Raw genomic sequence first — 21,629 nt, 5'->3', positions numbered from 1 at the left:
AATATCTCACCCCTGACAGAGGCTGCTAGTAGAGCTAATAAATCTTTATGTTTCTCCCTCTAAATGTAAATGACAGGTGAGTGGGATGTTATGTGGGTTTTAGAAAAAGAAAAAGCAACAGAAAAGTAATTTGCATTAGATACGTGTGCAGCTCTTGACACAATCTCAGGAGACAAGGATTTCCCAGCTCTAGGTTAAATTCAGGGCCCCCACCTGGGAGGGTGGTGAAGGAGCATTCCCCAGAGGAATGATCGGGCCTCACTTCCCACCACTTAGAAGGCCCCCATCTCTCCTCTCCTTCTGTCCCTCTCCCTCCCTAACCTCTCCTCCCTTCCCCAGCTCCCTGCTTTTCTCTCTCCCCAACCCCCAAGAACCCCGCTGGTGCACTGCACTGAGAGGCAATTTATAAAGCAGATGTTTATTGCAAGGTTTCACGCGAGCTTGGTGCCTCGCCAAACGTTATAGTAATTGGAGGCTGTGTTTAATTACTGATCAATGTAAAGTTGGGACAAGACAGGCCTGGAAACTGCCTTTGGTCTAGACTCTCTTCTCTGCTTCAGAGAAGGCAGGAGCTCCTAGCCCTCCGTGGCTTCAGCTCGCCCTGTGCCAAAGCCTGGGCAGTGGCAAGGAAGGGGGATGTGGGTTGCAAGTAGCCACTGGCCCACTGGCCTCTAGGAAACGGCTCTGCAGAGAGGGTACCAGATACTGCTACAGTCCTTCTCTCGCCATCCCGTTATTTGTTGATGTCCAGTCTGTGCCACGCACTGTGCTGGCCACTGGGGTCACAGGGATTAATGAATTTCTCCCAGTGCCTGGGGTGAGAGCTTTGCATGCACTATCATTCAATCCAACACAAGGCAGGGGTGGGAGCCAGGCTCCAAGTTAGCCCCGAGTGATCCCTGCATCCCGGCATCCCCCTGTTGTGCTCAGCCACTAAAGACATTATAACCCTTGCTCTGCTCTCTTAGCTCGCTTGCTCTAGGGGAAATCAGTTGCCATATCATGAGGACATTCGAGCAGCCCTGGGGTGGGGGATCCACACAGGGAACTGAGGATCCACCTTGGGGAGTGGAACTGCAATCCAATCAAGGGTTCAGATGAGACTACAACCTTGGCCGACATCACAGCTGCAACTTCTTGAAAGACCCTGAACCAGAACCACCTTAAGCCGCTCCCAGGTTTCTGACCCATGGAAACTATCAGATACTCAATGGTAATTGTGGTAAGTCACTAAGTTTTGGAGTAATAGATGACTAATACAACAGCCAATGGAAAGAAAGAAACATAAGGAAGACTAATAAATAGGAAACATGAACAAATGTGGCAAGAAAAAGGTCCTCCATAAAACACGTAATTATATAATCACTATATATAGATATAGATTTTTCTATGTATTGATATATATTTTATATATGATATTATAATATAATCACAATAAATGTGAATGGGTTAAATTCACCAATTAAAAGAAAAATCTTATTTCATTCTTTCCTCAAAATAATCCTATGCAATAGGCACTCTTATACCCACTTTACAGATAAAGGAGCTGAGACTCAGAGTAAGGAAGAAACTTGCCCAAGGTCTTCCAGCTCAAGAGTGATAGGATGGGACTGAAACTGAGTCCTTCTGACTGCAAAGCCCTAAGCTGTATTGTCTTGTTTTGTATTGTTAGCTCTTGTATTGTTAGTGTCTTTGGATAGGAGAGAAAACTGAGACTCAGAAAGGGTGAGTGACTTGTCCAGGGTCACACAGCAAATTATTTCAAAACAAGAGCCAGAAGCAGGCATCTGACTCATTGTCTGATGTCTGCCCCATGACCTTTGGAGCTCTGTCATCAAAGCCCAAGAATCCCAGGGGTTTTCTGTCTTCATACCTGCTTAAGACAGCTGGGAGACGCTTGGCTGTGGCCAGAGAGACCCTCTGGGGTCAGGTGGATGAGCGTCCTCAGTGAGGAGAACACCAGCACAAAGCAACACACTGGGGCACAGGGTGGGGTGGCTCGATGCATCGAGCTGAACTCCGGTAATTACATCAGGGCCGGCAGCATAATTTGTATCTGGGTGATGAATGTCTGTGTTTTCGGGCCTGATTGCCCTATTTACATTTGGAATTTGCTGATCTATTATTAATGTCTCCTGGAGGCCAGGGCGATGGGCGTGAGCAGCTGGGGAGTTCCCTCCCCTGCCGATCCAGGGAGCACTAGCTCTTAGGCCCTAGCTACCCAAAGCCCCACCCGAGCCCCCTTTGTGTGACCCCAGCTTTTATGGGGCTATTGGCAGAGAGGCTGACCTGAGCTGAAGTTCCCCAACCTCCTATAGACCCGTGTACACATGCTCAGATGTACGCATGTGCAGGCTTGCATGCACCTACATGCACACACTAACACATGTATATACATCTACATCCTTATATACCCACAGGTACTCTCATATGAACATGCACATGGAAAAGCAAATACATTAGTGTGTGCACGCATCCTCATGTGTGTACGTGTGCATACGTGTACAGCATGCATACTGTGATGGACTGACTGTGTCTCCCTCTCCCCACTCCATATGTTGAAGCTCTAACCCCAAATGTGATTGTATTTGGAGATGGTGCCTTTGGGAGGTATTAAGGGCTAAATGTGGTCATGACGCTGTGGCCGTCATGAAGGGATTGTGCCCTTATTAGAAGAGACACCAGAGACCGAGCTCTGTCTCTCTGTATGCATACAAACCATGAAAAGACCATGTGAGTCCATGGCAGGAAGGCAGCTGTCTACAAGCCAGGAAGAGAGATCTCATCAGAAACTGAATCAGCTAGCACCTTGATCTTGAACTTCCTGGACTCTAAACTGCGGGAAAAGCAATTTCTGTTGTTTAAGCCACCCGGTCTATGGCATTTTATTGTTGCAGCCCAAGCTAAGACACACCTGCACACCATCACGTGTCCTATCACACAGGGTGCAGCACAACTTGAGGGTGGTATGGCTGGAGCCATGAACCATGGACCTGAATGGCCTGGGTTTGAATCCCACCTCTGCCACTTACCAGCTGTGTGACCTTGAGCAAGTTACTTCACCTCTCTGTGCTTCTGTTTCCCCATCTGTGAAAGGGGACCAATAAGGTTGCCATCTCCCAGGGTTGTCATGAGGATTAAATACAGTAATAGAACTCACCTGCCTGGGGCACCATGAGCACTGACTATGTGTTTGCTCTGCCATTTATTATTGTTGTTGTTTATGTGCCTGTCCCATAAGCGGCTGAGTCGTTCTGTTGGAAGATGATTAAACACACCCTTCTATACCCATACACTTGTAACACACACGCACAAAGGGAACCTTCTGAGGCTCTATGGTTTCTCCCTGAAGCCCCTCCCGATGGCTCACTCCTCCGTGTCCACCTCAAGGCTCGCAGGCAGGGTGGAATTGGGGAATGGCCACTGGATGTGGCTTCTCTGACCAAGTATCAGATCCTGGCTTTGCTACTGGCTGGCAGCATGACCTTAGCCCAGAAATTCTAAACCTCAGTTTCGTGATCTACACAGTGGGGGTAATGATAGAGATCAACTCGTGGAGACTGCACCGCGGATGGATGGCTGATGGGTGGAGTATAGGCAGCGTAGGAACCAGCACCGTCGCTGTTTTCCCTGCCCAGGCCCTGCTGAGGGAGAGATTGCACTGGCATGCAAATCAGTATGCAAATTAAACTCATTCCCTAAGACTGTGGGAAGCCAGGCACGCCCCAAGCTGAAAGGCTCCATTTCCAACCGGCTCTTTGTGGAGTGGCACCGGGTCTGGCCAAAAGAGCACTGGACAGGGAGTCAGGACCAGTGCTCCAGGAATGATACGCGCAGGCAGGACCTGCGTGTGCAGGTGGCATGCCCATCTCCTTATATCGGCACCTCCACACAAACATGCACAGACCCGAGAAGGCATGTCAAGTGCGAGAACATGCAAATACTCATGGTGCATCCACGTGGGGAAGGGTCTGGACCTGGAGGCTGGTGTGCTGTGTGGCCTTCCCTGGGCCTCTGTGATCCTCCTTTGTAAATGCAGTCGGTCATACCTAGCCCCATATTTGGTGGTGATGAGGACTGAATGAGACGAATAGAGGGCGAGCTATGACCGCAGTGCCTGATACACAGTAAGCACTTAATATATGGTGAGCATGTTATGAGCGTCCTCACCTGTGAAGTGTGTGGCTGGAGGAGGTGCTCTCTGAGCTCCCGGTCGGCTCTAAGGTCCTGTGGTTCAGTGAGTTGCACCCATACCCCACTCAGAGCCTGTCAGCCATCTAGGCTGGGGGGTCTTGTGTAGGTTCCAGAAACTGGCCCCCCCCAAAAGGTGATTCTGCCTTTCCTCGATTATGCTGGAACATCTGGCCCGTGGCAACTCTGAGTGCTATGCTGGCAGGCCCTGTGACAAATAGGGAAACTGAGGGCGGGGTGGGGGTCACCAAGGCCAGCTTAGAGTTGGAGGTAGGACCAATGCTGGACCCAGGCTCCCGGTTGCTCAGGGCTGGGCTCATGCAGCCAGCCACTTCTGTAGCCTTCTCTGCTCAGAGCAGAAGCAGGGCCTGGTGGCCAAATCGGGGTGTCCTTCTACTTTAAGATGTGGCCCGTTCCAGGGTCACCAGGCCCCAAGCAGTAGCTCCAAAAGACAAATAAGTCAATAAAATCGGATGTGAAAACCCCAAAGCAGCAATAACCACTAGCCTTTTTTTTTTTTTTTTAGATTTTATTTATTTATTTGAGAGAGAGAGAATGAGAGACAGAGAGCATGAGAGGGAGGAGGGTCAGAGGGAGAAGCAGACTCCCTGCCGAGCAGGGAGCCCGATGCGGGACTCGATCCCGGGACTCCAGGATCATGACCTGAGCCGAAGGCAGTCGCTTCACCAAATGAGCCACCCAGGCGCCCCACCACTAGCCTATATTGAGTATTTATTACACACAGAACATTTGCAGCTGTTTAACCTCGTCTAGAAGGCGGGGACGGAGAAGCACGCATGCGTAAGGTCATACGGCTCAAAAGTAGCAGACCTGGACTTGAACCAGGGTCTTTCGGACTCCAGAGGCCCTGCCCTTAGCTCACACTCCATCACCTCCCCGAAGAAGCAAAGCAGAGAAAAACGGTAAAAGGCCAGAGGCCTCGATCTCTCCTGCAGGTGACAGGAGAGGACACGAGGCCCAGCAGCTAGGGCAGCAAGAGTGCCCCACCGCCCCCTCCAGAAAGGCCCCCCTCCCCCCACCCCGGGTTCCCTGCCATCCCAGGGAAGGTCAGCAGCGAGCACATTAAATAAGGACATAAATTTGTCATGAAGGCCTGGAAATGAACGAGGCTTATCATTTATGGATGGAATAATTAAGCCACTGTGCTCGGTGGTTCCCTGAGACCCGTGCCCAGGGACCAGTTGGGGGACTTCGCTGGCACCATCCCCACCCCTCGGCCTCTCGATCCAGACCCCGAGACACGCAGACTCCACTAGCAGCTGGGGCTGTTGCCTACAAGTATGTCCTAGCAATAGTCCCGGCCTCGTGATGTCATAACAGCCCTGGCTAATCCCAGGGAGACTTCTCTGGAAGGTTCGCCTTTGGGGTGCCCCAGCCCCTTAGGTGGAGGTGGGTGGTCCTGGCTTCTTGGGATGTAAAGAGGCTTCCTCATATGGTAGAGAGTGTAAGAAATTTAGATTCAAATCCCAACTCTCTCACTCCAGCTGTGTGCGTCTGGGCTAGTCACTCCACCTCCCTGGGGCTTTGGTTTCTCCTCTCAAAAATGGGCAAAATAGGAGCGCCTGCCTGGCTCAGTCGGTAGAACATGTGGCTTTTGATCTCAAGGTTTTACGTTGGGTGTAGAGATTACTTAAAAGTAAAAAATCTTGGGACACCTGCGTGGCTCAGTCGGCTCACTGTCTGCCTTCGGCTCAGGTCCTGATCCCGGGGTCCTGGGATCGAGTCCCACATCAGGCTCCTTATTCAGCGGGGAAACTGATTCTCCGTCTGTCTGCTGCTCCCTCTGCTAATTCTCTCTCTCTCTCTCTCTGACAAATAAATAAATAAAATCTTTTTAAAAAATACGATCTTTTTAAAAATGGGTTTTTAAAATTTAAATTTTAAATTAAATTAAATTTAATAATTAAATTAAAATTTAATTAAAATTTTAAATTTAAATTTAAAAATTATCTTATGGGTTATGTGGAGAATCAAATTAAATAATAGTTATAAAGTACCAAGTGAGGGTCTGGCACATACTAAGTGTGCCACAAATCCAGCATTTTATTCCTTTCTCCCCACAGAACAGGCAAGCAGGCAGACAGGAATCAGGAAGCTCAGAGACGCAAAGAGACTTGACCAAGGATGCACAGCAGGTGAGCAAAAAGTGTGTGCTTCCTGTCTTCACCTGGAGTTCCTGTCACCTGTCACGTGTGGGAAGGCTCAGCCCGTTCCCCAAAAAAAGGTTGAGGCCCCTGACCCCTCCCTGTCCCCAGCTACGCCAGGTCAGGGGAAAGAAGAGGTATTTATAAAGGTGACCGTAACCACCAACATTTACAGAGTTCTTGCAGTGGCCAGGCATTGTCCTAGGGGCTCTGCAGTTATGATCTCACTTCTTTCTCCAGACAACCCTTGGAAGCAGGAACCATTGTTCTCCCCATTTTAGAGGTGAAGAAGTGGAGGCTCATGCTCAGACCCTTGACTTTGAGTCACTCAGCCAAGAAGTGGAATTTGTGTGCGGTTTCCTAGGTCCCAGCAGTGCCAGGGTTGGGAGGAAGGTGGCAGATTAAAGTTTATCTGGAGTCCGAAAGAGATGTCACAGGACTAGACCAGCGCTCTCCAGAATTCCAGCTTTGATATTCCATGTTCTTGAATGGGTTCGAGCCCTCATGTTACAGATGGGAAGACTGAGGCCCAGCCATCAGAGGCAGAACCTTGGCACTTGCCCCCCAGTTCTCCTGGGCCTGTCCCATCAGTCGTGGACACCAAGGCTGGCACCACTGGAGAGGTCTCTGGCACCTGCCTTGGGGAGGAGTCTGGACCGTCCTCCCCTCCCTACCCCACCCACCCTCCGTCACCATGGCAACCATGCAGGTGAGCCTCATCACCGCTAATCCTCTAATTACCAGCCACCTCTTCAATCGGCTGTAATTACTTTGGGGACACAGTTAACCTCTCATTAGGAACGCACGGCCGCTTTCTCCAAAAGCGCAGCGGTGACATGCCTAGTAATTTACCGCCCCGGCTCGCGGGGCCGCTTTGTGTTTAACTCGGGCGCCATCGCATCCCTGTCATTACTCCAGCCCGGTTGTCATGACGATTAATCATTCAATCCCTCATCAGCAACTTTTGCCAAATGTCACCCCGCTCTTGATCAAAATCCATCCTGCAGCCCGACACTGGGGGACTAATGACTTGGAAATAGGCTTCTCCATTCCCAAGAGCTTTTCCCCAAGACTCCTTCTCAGCTCCCTCCAGAGAGGAAGAGGAGGGTCTGAGCTGAGTGTGGTGGTGGTGGTGGTGGTGATGACTGCATGTGCTGGGTGCTTATCCTGCGCTAGGCACCTGAGGGGCATTGATGCATTTAACCCTCATGACAAAGCACTCCCTGGAAGGGGGAAGGGAGGCTCGGAGAAGCTGGTGGTTTGACAGCAAGGAAGTATGGAGAGACTCTAACTCAGACCTGTCTGACTCCAAAGCTGAGCTCTTTTTACCAAACCTCAAGGGTAATACACATCACCTACTTGCAAGATCCTGGAATGTCCGTTTGGGCAGCTTTGTAGAAATTAGCTGGCCCGTTGAACTCAAGGCAGAAAACCTTAAGAGACAACTCTGGGCACTTTATGATAAGGAGCCGGATCTGGAGTGAGCAGCTAACCGTCATGAATACCTATGTCTCAAACAACATGCAGCAACATTCAGCAGATAGTGACCTCACAACGCAGACGGAGAAATAGGCTGAAACATATCGGTAGTGGGTCCATGAAATGATCTAGACTGAGATTCTTGGCCTGGGGTCACTGGTGCTTTATCATGGACTTCAGTGGCCCGTGAGCCCCCTGAAAATGCAAGATACGTTGTGATTGGATGTGAGTATGTGCATTTTTCTAGGGAGATGCTACAAAAAAATGTGAAGAACGACTGCTCTAGTACATTTCTCTTATCTCTCCCCACATCCTTATTTTATGGAAGGGGGTACTGAGGCCCAGAGAGGAACCAAGACTTGCCCAAAGTTCCATAACAATTCTTGGTGGGAACGACTGGTCCAAGCCGGTGTGGACTCTTTCTCAAGTGCTCAGGGCATCCAAGCAGGTCTGCACCAGGGGAAGAACTCCTCCTCCTTCAGAGTGCTTCCAATCCCCCTAGCCCCCAGCCTCCTGAGAAAGCCCAACCCCCCATCCTGCTAAAGGAATCTTTCCGAGGCCCCTCCCAGGGAATGTTCCTGCTGGCTGAGCCGCCAGCATGTGTGAGACATAATTACAGCACATTGTAAATGGCATTAACAGACTGTTACAGCAGCCACATGGTATTAGCAAACTGCTCCGTCTTCATCATGCAGTCCCCGTAGCCTCCGGGCTAGAGCACTTCCCAAGGGGTCTTCCAGGTCCAAGTTGCAGAAGTCTCCTGGCAGGGGACTGGGGGCGGAGGGGCAGTGATTCAGCTCACAGAGGCCTGGAGATCCTCCCCCCCGCCCCAAGACTTTCTGAGGTCTCTGCAAAGAGCCAAGTAGAAACTTAGGAAATCTGATTTGTAAACCCTGTTCAGCCTTGAAGAACTAGCCTTTATCAGGAAGCTGCTTATGAGCCGGGCACTGTGGAATGTGATCTCATGTATACCTTTATAAAACACAACCGAAAAGATCATATTCTTCACTCTGCTCTAGAGATCAGTTAACTGAGGATCAGAAGGAAAGGTGACAGGCCCAAGTCCCTTCAGCTAACAAGCAGCAGCTGTAGGATCCAAACCAAGCTCTGATGCCTCTGGTACTTCTGCTTTTCCCTACATCCTGTTGTCTCCTTGGAAAAGTCTCTGATCAGTTTTCTGCCACAGGATACTATAGCCTTGAAGGTAATTCCCTAAAACTACCAGCCCACCAGAAACTTAACAGCCCCTGAGCTCTGCTCACTGGGGTTTCCACGAGAGCAACATAGTAACAACACAGTAGTAGTCAAGATTATAACAAATATGGTGTATTTCCATACAGTTTCTTCTATGTTCCTTGTAGCAGATCCATGAAGGAAAGAACACATCTTATTTGAGAGAGTTGAGAACTAAGGCCCAGAGGGGCAAAGTGACTTGCCCAAGGCTCCACAGCAAGTTTGTGGTGGAGGTAGAATGAACTCCCTTTGTCTCCTGATTCCAGGTCCTGGTTCTTTTCCAAGCCACTGAGAAAGTGTTCATAGGCCTGTGGCCTGGGACTGAGCAGGGGCATTTCCTCTTCCGGGTGCCTCCTGCCCTCCCACCTGCCCTGTGGGTACCGGTGATTTATGCTTTACCCAGGAGGCCCCCAGGCTGCAGGCAGCAGGATGGGCTGCCTCCCGACTGGTAAGCAAATCCCCTGCTGAGCAGGTCATATTTTATCCGGGCCGCCACCTGCCAGCTCATTTGCTTATAGATACAGGTGCTTCATCAGAGAGGAATTAGCGATTACTTAGCCTAGAGACCCTGGCAGACAGAAGGGCAAGCCAGGGCCATAGCTGGGGTGGGAAGTCAGGAGCCTATCTGTGAGGTCTCTATCTCCTCCCAGGCCTCTTAGCCTTGCTCTGGAACCAAAGGGTAAGAGTTAGGGATAGAAGAAGAAAAGACTTCTCTGCTTGGAGGGAAACTGACCTCCCACTCCCAACCCCAGCCATATTTTACCAGTCCTCTAAGGGTGGGTGCCAATATCCCTATTCCCTGCAGCCTTCCCAGATCCTCCACTTACCTGCCAAAAATAACAAGGTAGTAAATCTAACAGTCCCACAATGTTTATTGGTGCCTGGTACTCTAGATGCATTGCCTCCTTTAATCCAAATCAATTAATAGTCGGCGTTTTAAAATCCCCATTTTACAGATGAAGAAGTGAGCTCAGAAAGATTAAGTAGTTTGCTCAAGGTCACACAGTGGGTGAGCTACAAAACTCAGGCTTCTCTGATTTCAGATCTCCTCTCCCAACCAGGACATAGCGTCTCCAGGCTGTTCTGTACTTGGCTTGTTAAATTTTATTTACTCATTTCTCTATTTACTATTTTTTAAAATACTTTTTTAAAGATTATTTATTTTAGAGAGAGAGCGTGCACGCAGGGAGGGGGGCAGAGGGGGAGACAGAGGGACAAGCAGACTCCGCAATCAGCGCAGAGCCTGTTGTGGGGCTTGGCCCCACAGCCCTGAGATCACGACCTGAGCCGAAACCAAGAGTCAGCCGCCCAACCAACTGAGCCACCCAGGTGCCCCTAAAATAATTTTTAAACTCGGAACAATTTGAGACTTACAGGAAAATCACACAGATAATACAAAGATTCCCCATATGCCCCACACCCCGTTTCCCTTACTATTAACATCCTACATTTGTCACTATTAATGAACTAATATTGATACATTATTATTAACTAAAGTTCATTCTTTATTCTGATTTCTTTAGTTTCTACCTAATGTCCTTTTTCTGTTCAGGATCCCACCCAGGGTACCACAGTGCATTCAGTTGTTGCTTCTTCTTAGGGTCCTCTTGGCTGCGACAGTTTCTCAGATTTTCCTTGTTTTTGATGACTTTGACAATCTTGAGGAGTACCGTTCAGGTATTTTGTGGAATGTACCGCAACTGAGATTTGTCTGATATTTTTCTCATAATTTGACTGAGGTTAATGTGTTTTAGGAAGACCACAGAGCGAAAGTGCTGCTCTCATCACGTCAAGGGTATGTACTATGAATCTGAAATATCGCTATTGATCTTAATCATGATAATGTGGCTGGAGTAGCATTTGTCTGGCTTCTTCATGGGAAAGTGACTTTTCCCCTTCTGTGCATACTATTCTCTTTAGATTTAAGGACTGGGGAGTTATGTTCCCCCTCCTGGAGTGCAGAGTATCTACATAAATTATTTGGAATTCTTCTGCACAGGGGATTTGTATATTCTCCCTTTTGTTTATTGATTCAGTCATTTATTTATACCAGTTTGGACTCATGGATATTTATTTTATACTTTGGGTTATAATCCAGTACTACTCTGTGATTTTTAAGTGACACTTGGTTCATTCTTCCTTGGTTTATCAGCATTTCCCAAAATCTATTCTGAGACAATCTCATTCCATGGGATTTTTAACAGGCAATCCTCTTAAAATAGGTTCTAGAGACAAGTCATTTGGGGTAATAGTGGTTGAAAAGGGTTGAAAAGAGATCTTGACTGTAGGACTTGTCAGATCTTTTAATGTGCTAATAATGTGAGTAGTGAATCACCCAGAGGGGGATCTAATAGGCAACATTTCCCACATTTCTTTTCCTGACACCCTGGGGTAGGGCGGGAAAGACACATATGAGAAAATAATCTCAACTATGTATCTCATTTTCCCCTGGAGACCAGAAGTTCTTAAAAGCAAAGATGATGCTTTCTTATCTTTATCTATAGAAATTCACACCGAGGAGGTGCTAAGGGAACATAGTTGGATATGGAAGGATGGATGGGTGGATGGATGGGTGGATGGATGGATGGATGAGATGGATACATGGATAGATGAACAGACAAAGGATTTGTAGTTGGTAGATAGATGGATGAGCAGGTTGGTAGGTGGACTGGTAGGTGGGTGGATGGATAGATGGATGGATGGATGGATAGATGGATGAGCAGGTTGGTAGGTGGATGGATGGATGGATAAATGGATGGATGCATAGGTGAGATGGATACATGGATAGATGAACAGACAGAAGGAGCAGGAAAACCAGGCCTTTGACTCCCTTCTTTCTCCCTGCAAAGGCATAACCAGGGCATTTGCCCACCAGGAAAAAGCCTCCACCTTGACTAGAACAGCTTTGATATCAGACAACCAAGATGCAGGTCCTGGCCCTGTCACCGGCTGTATGAGCTTGGACAAGTCTCTTGGACTCTTTGGGACAGGTTCTTTATCTGTCATAAGGGACTAGTTACTATACCTCAGGGTTTGCTGACAGCCTTTGATGAATTACTACATGTAAAGTCAGCTCATTAGATGCCAATTTCCTTCCTTCCTTCTCTTCTGGCTCTGGGGAAGAATCCAGTGCCCTGATGACCCCTCTGGAGGGAGGGGGAGCAGAACCTGCAGCTTGTAGGGTGGGAGTTCTTTGGGGTCCATGAATAGGTTTTACTGTGTTCATAAGCCTTTGAAATAATATAGCAAAACTGTGTGTGTGCAGATGCATTTTTCTGGGTAGAGAGTCTATAGCTTCTATCAAATGCCCAAAGGGGCCCATGACCCCCAAAAAGCCAAGGACTCTGAGGGCCTGGTCCAGACTCTCGTTGCATGCTATCCAGCCCCAGACTCCAGGCCCCGTCCTCAGGCCATTTACCAGCTTTACTAGTCATCAGACCCCAGCCCGGTTCTTCACCTGCCACACAGAGAAAGAGACAGGCAGACCCAGTTCTCAGGAGGGTGCAGGCCAGGATCTGGGCTGGTGCCAGGGAATTCAGGCCCAAAGATGTATGGGGGGCCCCACGTGTCATCTCCTTCAATCGTCCCCAAGCCCTGGGACAAAAGAGCTGTTAGCAGCCCCATTTTAGAGATGAGGAAGTCGAGGTCGGGGCAGAGGAGTGGGAGGGCAAACAGAGCTAGAGGCAGCACTGGGATTCAGATCCAGTGCTAGCTGATTCTGGAGCCATGCTCTCTCCATGGTGTTGCGGGGACCTGAGGCAATGCCTGGGGGTCCTAAGGTGGGAACAGGGCTACAGGCTATACTTGTTCAGTTCTGTACCCAGAGGCACCCGGGTGAGGCAGTGAGATTGGAGGTGAAATGTATCTGAAATTCAGCTCGATGTCCACTAGCTGAGGCTTGTACCAAGAGCCTTCAAAAGCCTAGAGAAAATGCAGCCTTTTGGTAATTCTTGTACCCAGAAGGGTGATTTTTCCTAATCGGTCTGCCCAGACAGGATGCTTTTTCCTAATGCCAAAAAGCCCTCACATGAGCTCCCTGAACTCCTGATGGAAACACATCGGCAGGTGCTGAGAACCTCTGCCCCACTTCTAAGATGACACTTTCGAGGTGGGGTCCCAGGGGGTCTCCGTACCAGGAACAGCCAGCCCAGCCTCAGCAGGTGGGAGTCAGTTCCTGACATTCTCCCAGGGAAGCTGGGGCAGGGCAAGGAGGGGGGATGGGACTTCATCTGCTCCACTCAGCTGCCCTAGATCATCCCCTCCTACCCCACTTAGCCCCCATCTTCCACCCTCCTCTACACTCCAGGCATGGAAGGCAGGACCTCATCTGTGGTCATTTCCTGAGCCACCTGGATCTGAAACCCAGTACCATCTTTCTAGGGAAGGGCGGGCAGGCCCTCCTGATCCCCCAGAATATGCCTCTCCCCCCGGCATCTCCTCCCAGGCAGGCCCAATGGCCACTTCTAAGGAATGATCACTCAGGTCCTCAGCACCCATGGCCCTCTTTCCCCTCACCTTCTGATCCCCCCCTCTTCCCCGCCACCACCTCTGGCCTGATTAATTCCCCCAAATCCGCCATGCCACAGGGACTAATCAGGCTCATGCCCCACTAATTGGCACTCAGAGATCTGCCGAATGGCTCTGTTTGTGGGATTCCCAGGCTGGGCTGGGTTAACTTCGCACACCCCAACCACTCTAGGTTTGCCCCTGAAATGTGAGCTGGAGCCCCTGGGCAGGAGGGGAAGCAGAGGACCCAGAACAAAGGGAGGGCCCCGATATTGACCCTCGGATTAACTCAGCTCTGCCACTTCCTGGCTGTGGGACTTAGACTAGGTTGTCTCCCTCTCTGAGCTGGCCATTCAGGCTTCTGCCACTGTCTGAACTGTACCTAGTCTCTCCAACCTTAGCTCCTCAGGCATGCCGGCCCTTCTGCCCCAGCCAACCTACTGGATCACAGTGGCTTACTCCCAGCTCTCTGGGGGGAAAAAGTGTCTGCATGATGCGTGTATGTGCATAAATATAACTCCTACTGATATATATTATATTGATATTGATGTGTGGCACACAATCTTAATAGCAAAATATACAATCGTCTTTATTGTAAATTCCTAGAACCAGCTGATTCTCGTAAAATGCTTTCATTGATTTTTGCCAAACTCTGGTATCAATAGCCAACCTATGGTGGGAAGTGATGAACAAGTGTAGCTCAGACTTGAATTTGGGTTGATATTTTCACTTCAGTGTTAAGGGGCAGGCTGATAGTGGGACGGCGAAGGTGAACGTCAAAACTTCACTCATGTGTCGGTGATGTGAGCAACTCCTTTGCGGAATTGCCTAATAATTTTTGAATACTGAAAGAACATCTTCTCGGTTTCTTGTGCTATTCCTAGGTAATGGCTATAAACACAGCACACTTTCAGGTTTCCTCTGTGTTAATATTTTCTCCATTGCTTAGATGCTCAACGCAGAGCTAAGCCCAAATTCACAACACTTGCCAATGACCAATTATCAGTCGTCAGATGCTCAGATTTCAAACCTACCATCTTGTTGGTAAGCATGGGCTTGGGGAGAGATGCACAGATCTTACTGTGTAGTATTTTCCCCAAGGAGATGCAATGGGTAAAAATAACTTCAAGGGCATAGACAGCAAAATGTAGTAAAACATTAAGAGATGATGAGTTTTGAGTATTTACTACTGTTTATAAAATGATTGATTTAGCTGTAAGTTTATGTAATTTAAATGTCAATAATCACTGTGTGTTGTGTAAAAAGAATGTGGCTAGCCTTTGTCCCTGGTTCCCCGGGAAGAAGACTAAATCCTCGGACTTTCTGAAGTGATAGAACTGTCTGTTATATATTCGTGAGCCGCCTGGATCACCCCTGAGTTTATGCTAAGAGATGGGGTGACTCGGGGTGGGGCCGGTTACCAGAAAGACTGACCATGTGATCAGAAGGTTAGGGCTTTCAAGTATGGGGGGAGGCCTGGAGATTGAGTTCAATCATGTGGCCAAGGATTCGGTCAACCATGCCTAGGTAATGGAACCCCAATAAAAACTCCGGACCCCAAAGCTCACTACTGCTCTCTGGATGGTAAACACACGGATGTGCTGGGAGGGTGAAGAGCCCGGATTCCATGGGGAGAGGGCACAGAAGCTTTGAGTTGGGGACCCTCCCAGGACCCACCCTTCATTTGGCTGGTCCAGATTTTATCCTTTATAACAAAACTATAATCTCAAGTATAGTGCTTTCCTGAGTTCTCTGATCTGTTCCAGCAACGTATCAGACATAAAGGGGGTTCTGGGACTCCCCTGAATTTGTACCCATTTGGTCATGAGTGTAGGGTCCCCTGAACTTGCAGTCTTGTTGGGATACATGGGCCCTTCACCAGTGGAGTCTGAGGCCCTCTGGGATGTTAAGCATCTGAACTGGATTGAATTACAATGTGGTGTCAGAAATACTGTGTTTCACACCAGGCTCACACAATTCCTAACAATGTAACAACTGGTTCTCCTTGGACTGATACAAGCACCATTTCCACTTCTGAGCCTTCCCTTATCCTTCACTGAGGCTGTTCCTTCTGAATAAACTCACATGTATTCCTTTACGCATTGGCTTATTGACCAAGTCTTTCTGGAGTGCATGTTCTGTGCCAAGCACTATACGAGGTGCTTGGGATAGTGAAGAAAATAGACATCACGTGCAATGGGTACATTAGTGCCCTGCTCAAGTCCCCTAGGGTCCCTTTGGTCATTTCTGTGTGCCTCTGCACCAGCTTCTGTGTGCTTTTCTTCCATTTGCCTACTACATTTGTGGCTCCTTTAAAGAACTAGCCTCTGGCTGCTGGAGCCACTTTGCTGGCACGTGCAGAGAGCCAGGGGGGCTATACCGCCCCCTCACCCCCAGTGCTGGGGCAGTTCTTAGTCAATGGCAGGCCGTGGGTGGAAGTCCAGCTCCCCTGCCTCAGGTCAAGATAACTGTGTGGTGTCACTCACGCTCCCAAGCTCCTGGGTGAGATCAGGCTGAAGCTACCCTCCATGGGGCTTTGCCTAAAATTGTACCCTACTTGGCTTTCTCCCATTCCCTGTCCTCCTTCCCCCATTCCCCTCTTCATCTCCCATGGGATTGCTTCCTTAAACAATCACTTGTACACCAATCACTGGAACACCAGTGTCCAACCCAAGACCTGCTCTGTGAGGCTCATAGTCTAGTAGGGGAGACAGGCATTGTTCACAGGGTCTTAGGAAAACAAACTTCTGGGGTGCCTTAGAAAAACAAATTTTCTGGGGCTCAGGTGGTTAAGTATCTGACTTCTGCTCAGGTCATGATTCCAGGGTCCTGGGATCAAACCCCGTGTTGGGCTCCCTCCTCTGTAGGGGGCCTGCTTCTCCCTCTCCCCTCTGCTCATGCTTTCTCTCTCTCTCTCTCTCAAATAAACAAATAAAATCTAAAAGAAAAAAAAGAAATTTCTTTTCCTCCTCCCTGGAGGAAGTAGTGCTTCCTTCCTGTAGGAAGGTGAAAGGGACGGAGGGAGGGAGGAAGCTTTGCAGGCAGCTGGCATAGCAGGTGCAAAGGCCCTGTGGTAGGAGAGAGAGATCAGCACAGCTGGAGCACAGAGTGAGATGAAGTTGGAGGAACTGATAGGGGCAGGACTGTGCAGCTTGTTGGCATGCGTGGAGGTTTGGGTTCATTTTCTAAGAGGAGTGGAAACACACCTAAATATCAAGTAGAGGGCTGACTTGAGAGATTTAAATTTTGAATTTTTTCAAGTTTTGAAATGTAAAGATTCTTTGACCCCTCAGGAGTTTGCCCTGTGAATAAGGCCACCTTCTTGTACAAGGATGTTCACTACAGTGCTGTATATGAAACAGTGCTGTATATATTTAAAAAATGAAACACAGAACCTACTGAATTGTCAAGAAAAGACAGGTTTAGAGGCACCTGGCCAGCTCAGTGTAGCATGCAAGTCTTCATATTGGGGTTGTGAGTTTGAGCCCCACATTGAGTGTAGAGATTACTTAAAAATAAAATCTTTTAAAAAATGGGACAGGTTTAATAAATTTGGTTCATCCATTCAATGGACCCCCACACAGCCTTTAAAAAGCATGAGGGAGATGTGAATATGTTCATGAAGAAATTTCTCTAGGCTGGGCTGTTGGATGAGCAAAATGTGCAAAATAGACTGTTGTCTGTTCACATTCACCTGAAAGCAAAGTTATACCCAAAAAGTGTTTCCAGAAAGTCACACACGCACATACATACTTACAATTATTAAGAATAACTGTAATGGTGCTTAGCACATAGTAGATAGTCAATATTGGTTGGGTGACTTAATGAATGGATGCATTGTTGCTTCTGGGGAGAAGAGTTGAAGGTAGGAGAGAGTTTTATTTGTTTACTTTTTAATTTTCTTCTGTGACGAGTAGTTTTCTTATTTGCTTGTGGGTTTTTCTACTTTAATTATTAAGCTTCAGCGAAGTGTAATTTACACACAACAAAATTCGCTGATGGTAAGCGAGCAACTGGATGAGTATACAAATATATACAAATGCATACAATTTGTATACAAATGAATACAGTCATGTAAACAACACCATAATCAAGGTATAGAGCATCTCCATCCCCCCCAGAATTTCCCTGTTGCCCCTTTGTGGTCCATTCCTATCCCTACACTTTGTGCCTCTCTCCCCAACCCCAGCCACCCTCAATCTACTTTCTGTCACTATTTTTTTGCCTTTTCTGGAATTTCATACACATGAAATCATACAGTACTTGGGCTTTTGAGTCTGACTCAAAAGGTTGAGGGGGAGTTTAGCCGCATAAAGGGGAAAGAGGTGGGGTGGGGGATAAGGGAAGCAGCTTTGCAGGCGGCTGGCTTAGCAGGTGCAAATATACTGTGGTTTGGTTTGGTTTGGTTTCTGAGATTCAGGCATGTTGCTGCTTATGTCAGGAGTTTGTTCCTTTGTATCTCTGAGTAGTGCTCCAGGTATGAGTGGACCACAATTTCTCTATTTGTTCACAGTCCCTTCTCCTCACATACCTGTTCACTTACCTGCTCACGTGGCCCCGCCTCCAGCACCCCGGTTTCCCACAGCACTTCTCCTGGCTCCCTCACCCTCACGCACTCAGCCACCTGCCCTGCACATACCCGCTGCCACGTTGTTGCCTTCCCCCCACGGACGGAGGAGCCACATTCCCTCCTCCGTGACCTTTAAAAGCTTTTAGGTAAAGATGGTGGCAGTGAGACCAGCACCATGGAAGGTCATGGCCGCCGCCTCCTCCACCAGCTGAGGCCAGGCCTTGGGTCTGGGAGAAAGCTGGGCAGAGAGCCAGACAGAGGGCTTTGGCTGAAGATTCTCTTTGTTGGGGCCCCAGCTTCGCCCTCTCTGGGTCTGAAGAAGGAAGACAGGACTGGTTCCTCCCAGGGCTACCAAGCATCCCCCATGCTCCTGGGAATGACCTTGTATGAAGCCCCCCACTTTGGAAATAGGGCAAAGGCAGCTCAGAGAGGGCAAGGGCTTGCCTGAGCTCACACAGCTCAGAGCGGGGACAAGCTGCAATTTCACCTCCTCGCTGGCTCGCTACTGAGGTGCTTGGAGGCCCCGCAAGATCCGGGGGTGGGGGTGGGGAAGTCCTAGACACACTCAGGCCACTGGGAATGTTTGAATGAACCCAGGCCAGGTCATCCTGTTCCTCCCTCTGGCAAGCAGGCGGGGAGCAGGGAACACTGCTGCTTCTCTAGACTGGCTACTGGGGTCCCTCTCTCCCCTGCCCCCCTGCCATGAACAAGCCTAAACTACCCCAGCTGTCACCTGACTGAAGAGAAGGGGAGAAACAAACGAGGGACCCCGCTCTAGCAGGCAGGGGAGAAGGTTCCACCCCTGGGCTAGGAGGGAGGGGATAGCCACCTGCCTCACTGAGAGCTGTTCTTTCTACCCTACCTGCCTATTTATATTCCCTGCCCCCCTCCCTCCTAATAAGCCAGTAATAATAATCCATTTTTTTTAAACCCCCACAGTCCCTACTCCTGGGCTCAGGGATGCGAGAGAGCAGCCTCTGGCTGTCCATAAACGTGAGAGACAGATGTTGCCAACATCTGGAGATCAGGAAGGCACAGTCCTGACTGGAACTGGGAACAGTGCCCAGTTGGGTGGAGTGCTCTGGGGGTGGAGAGGGGACCCCCTACCTGTCAGTCATCCGGACAGGGGACCACTTCCACCCCAAAGGAGGGTCCCCAGGCCCTGGCCAGGGCTCCCAGGCTGAGAGGCTCTTTGGAGGGAAAACTGGGCGGGTGCTGCCTGCAGGGAGGAAACTTCAAAGGCTCCCTAATCCCTGGTGACATTTTCAGACACAGGAGTTTGCTTTTTTATGCTGCGGATCAAAGCCCAGAGCTTTATAAATAACCCTCATAAAAGCCAAGGAGCTTGTAAAGTTAAACAATAAGTCACAAACAGTGTGAGCATTCAGGGGCAGGACGGAGGCTGGGCGGGGCGTCAGGCCCCTAACCCTGTTCTGCCACCGGATGGCCACCCACCTCCGCCCTGTGGGAGGCAAAGCCCTGTGGGAGGTCGGGAGGGGCCTGGGTTGGACTTGGAGTTTCCTCTCCAGCCTCTGCCAGCCCCAAAGTAGGCATCCTAGAGCTGGCCATTCAGTCATTAAATCATTCCTTCCTTCAGTCAGTCAGTCAGTCAGTCAGTCAACAAACGTTTCCTGATTATCTCCAGACAATGCCCCTGGCCAAGGAGCATAAGCTTGGACATTACTGGGATTCAAATCACAGCACTGCCACTTCCAAGCTGGGTGCCTTCCAAAAAACCACCTCACCTTCCTGAGCCTCAGTTTCCTTATCTGTAAAATGGAGCTACATTTTGAACCCGTCCTAAGACAGGTGTTGGGAGGTCTTGGTGGGCTCAAAACCTCTCCTGGGTGATTATTACTGTTAATCAGACTGCAATAATCCTAATCATTGGTCTTTCCAGGGGGCTGCTTTTCTTTGTCTGGCTCTCACTCCCCTCAAAATAACCTCCCCTTCTGCCCTCATGCCCCAGGTCCCCAGTTGGGAGGGGGGTTTTGATTTATATTTTCTGTGACGTCAGAGGGGCCACAGAGCCATCACTCAAAGTGATGCTGTTCCCAGAGGTGGGGTGGGGAGGATGTGAGTTCAAGTCCTGGGTCCAGTACTTCGCAGCTGCATGTTTTGGGGTCTCTGTTCTCCCTCCCTGAGTCTCAGTTTCCTTACCTGTAAAACGGGGGGCAGTGGGAAGGATCCCATGAGGGCAGGAACAGCCAGAGCCTAGTCCGTAGTAGGTGCTCCGTAAATGACCGTGGATACTCTCGGCTCTTCTCCCAGTGGAAATTTCCATAGGGAGAGCAGAGCACCCGTGAGGAAGGGGAAGGAGGAAGAGGCTTGCCAGATGATGAGGGTCCCTGGAGCCTGCGCACTGGGAGCTGATGCCAGGGCCCTCCCTTGGGTGAGGAGGCGCAGCTGTGGGACAGACCATGTCTGCATGTATCCCCCTGCCCCATCCTAGCGTCGTCCCTAAGTACGCACGGCAGCTTCAGGAGCCAGTGAGCTCCCAGAGCTGAGAACCTGGCTTTCCATCCGTGCGGCGTCTGAGACGGGGATTCAAGTTGAGCTGTGGTCATTCCAGCTGCCAGCTTGCTGGTTCTCTGCCAAGAGGGGACCCAGGTTGAACTGGGAGAGGCGGGCACGTGTCTTACTCTGTTCAGACTGCTATTAGCAGAGCTTCGGGGCTGATAAACAACAGAAACTTGTTTCTTATAGTTTTGGAGGCTTGATGTCTGATGTCAGGGGACCAGCGCGGTCGGGCGAGGGCCCTCTTTCAGGTCACAGACTTCTCACTGTGTCCTCATGTGGCTAAAGGGGTGAGGGAGCTCTTGGGGCCTCTTTTCTAAGGGCACAGATCTCATTCCCGAGGGCTCGGCCCTCAGGACCTTGTCACTTCCCAAAGGCCCCACCTCCTACTACTACCATGACCTTGGGCGTTAGGTTTTCAACATACGAATTTTAGGGGGACACACACACAAACGTTTATGAGCACCTACCATGTGCCAGGCCCCATGCTGGACACCAGAGCTGCAGTGTAAACCAGATAATTGGGGTCCCTGATCCCCCAAAAACTGATGGCGAGGAAGCAGGCGACACAGTCCAATGTGATCAAGGAGAGGCCAGGGAGCACAGAAGTGAAACTCAACCCATATGTGGAGGAGGGGCAGCGAGGGAGCTTCCTGGTGGAGGTGACAGTTGGGCTGGGACCCAAACAATGAGGAGAAGTTAGGGAAGGGCATTTCAGGCAGAGGGAACAGCCTGGGAAAAGTGAGAAGGGACAGGGTATAGACACAGAAGGGACTTCCCCCACAAAACTCCTTTGTTCCGTTTCAAGATCAGAATCCTCCGAGCAGCAGGGTGCTTCTCACACCCACCATGCCCCCATGCCCATCCCCAGGCAGGTTGTATTCCCATTATGGCACCTGAGGCCGGAGAGTCTCAGAGAGGTTGAGTAACTTGCCCAAGGCCACACAGCAAAGACTACTTTGGATCTG

The sequence above is a fragment of the Mirounga leonina genome, unplaced genomic scaffold (genome assembly GCF_011800145.1).
Source record: "Mirounga leonina isolate KUSES-001 unplaced genomic scaffold, KU_Mleo_1.0 Mir_171, whole genome shotgun sequence".
Taxonomy (NCBI): domain Eukaryota; kingdom Metazoa; phylum Chordata; class Mammalia; order Carnivora; family Phocidae; genus Mirounga; species Mirounga leonina.
Note: the sequence above shows the minus strand (reverse complement) of the source record.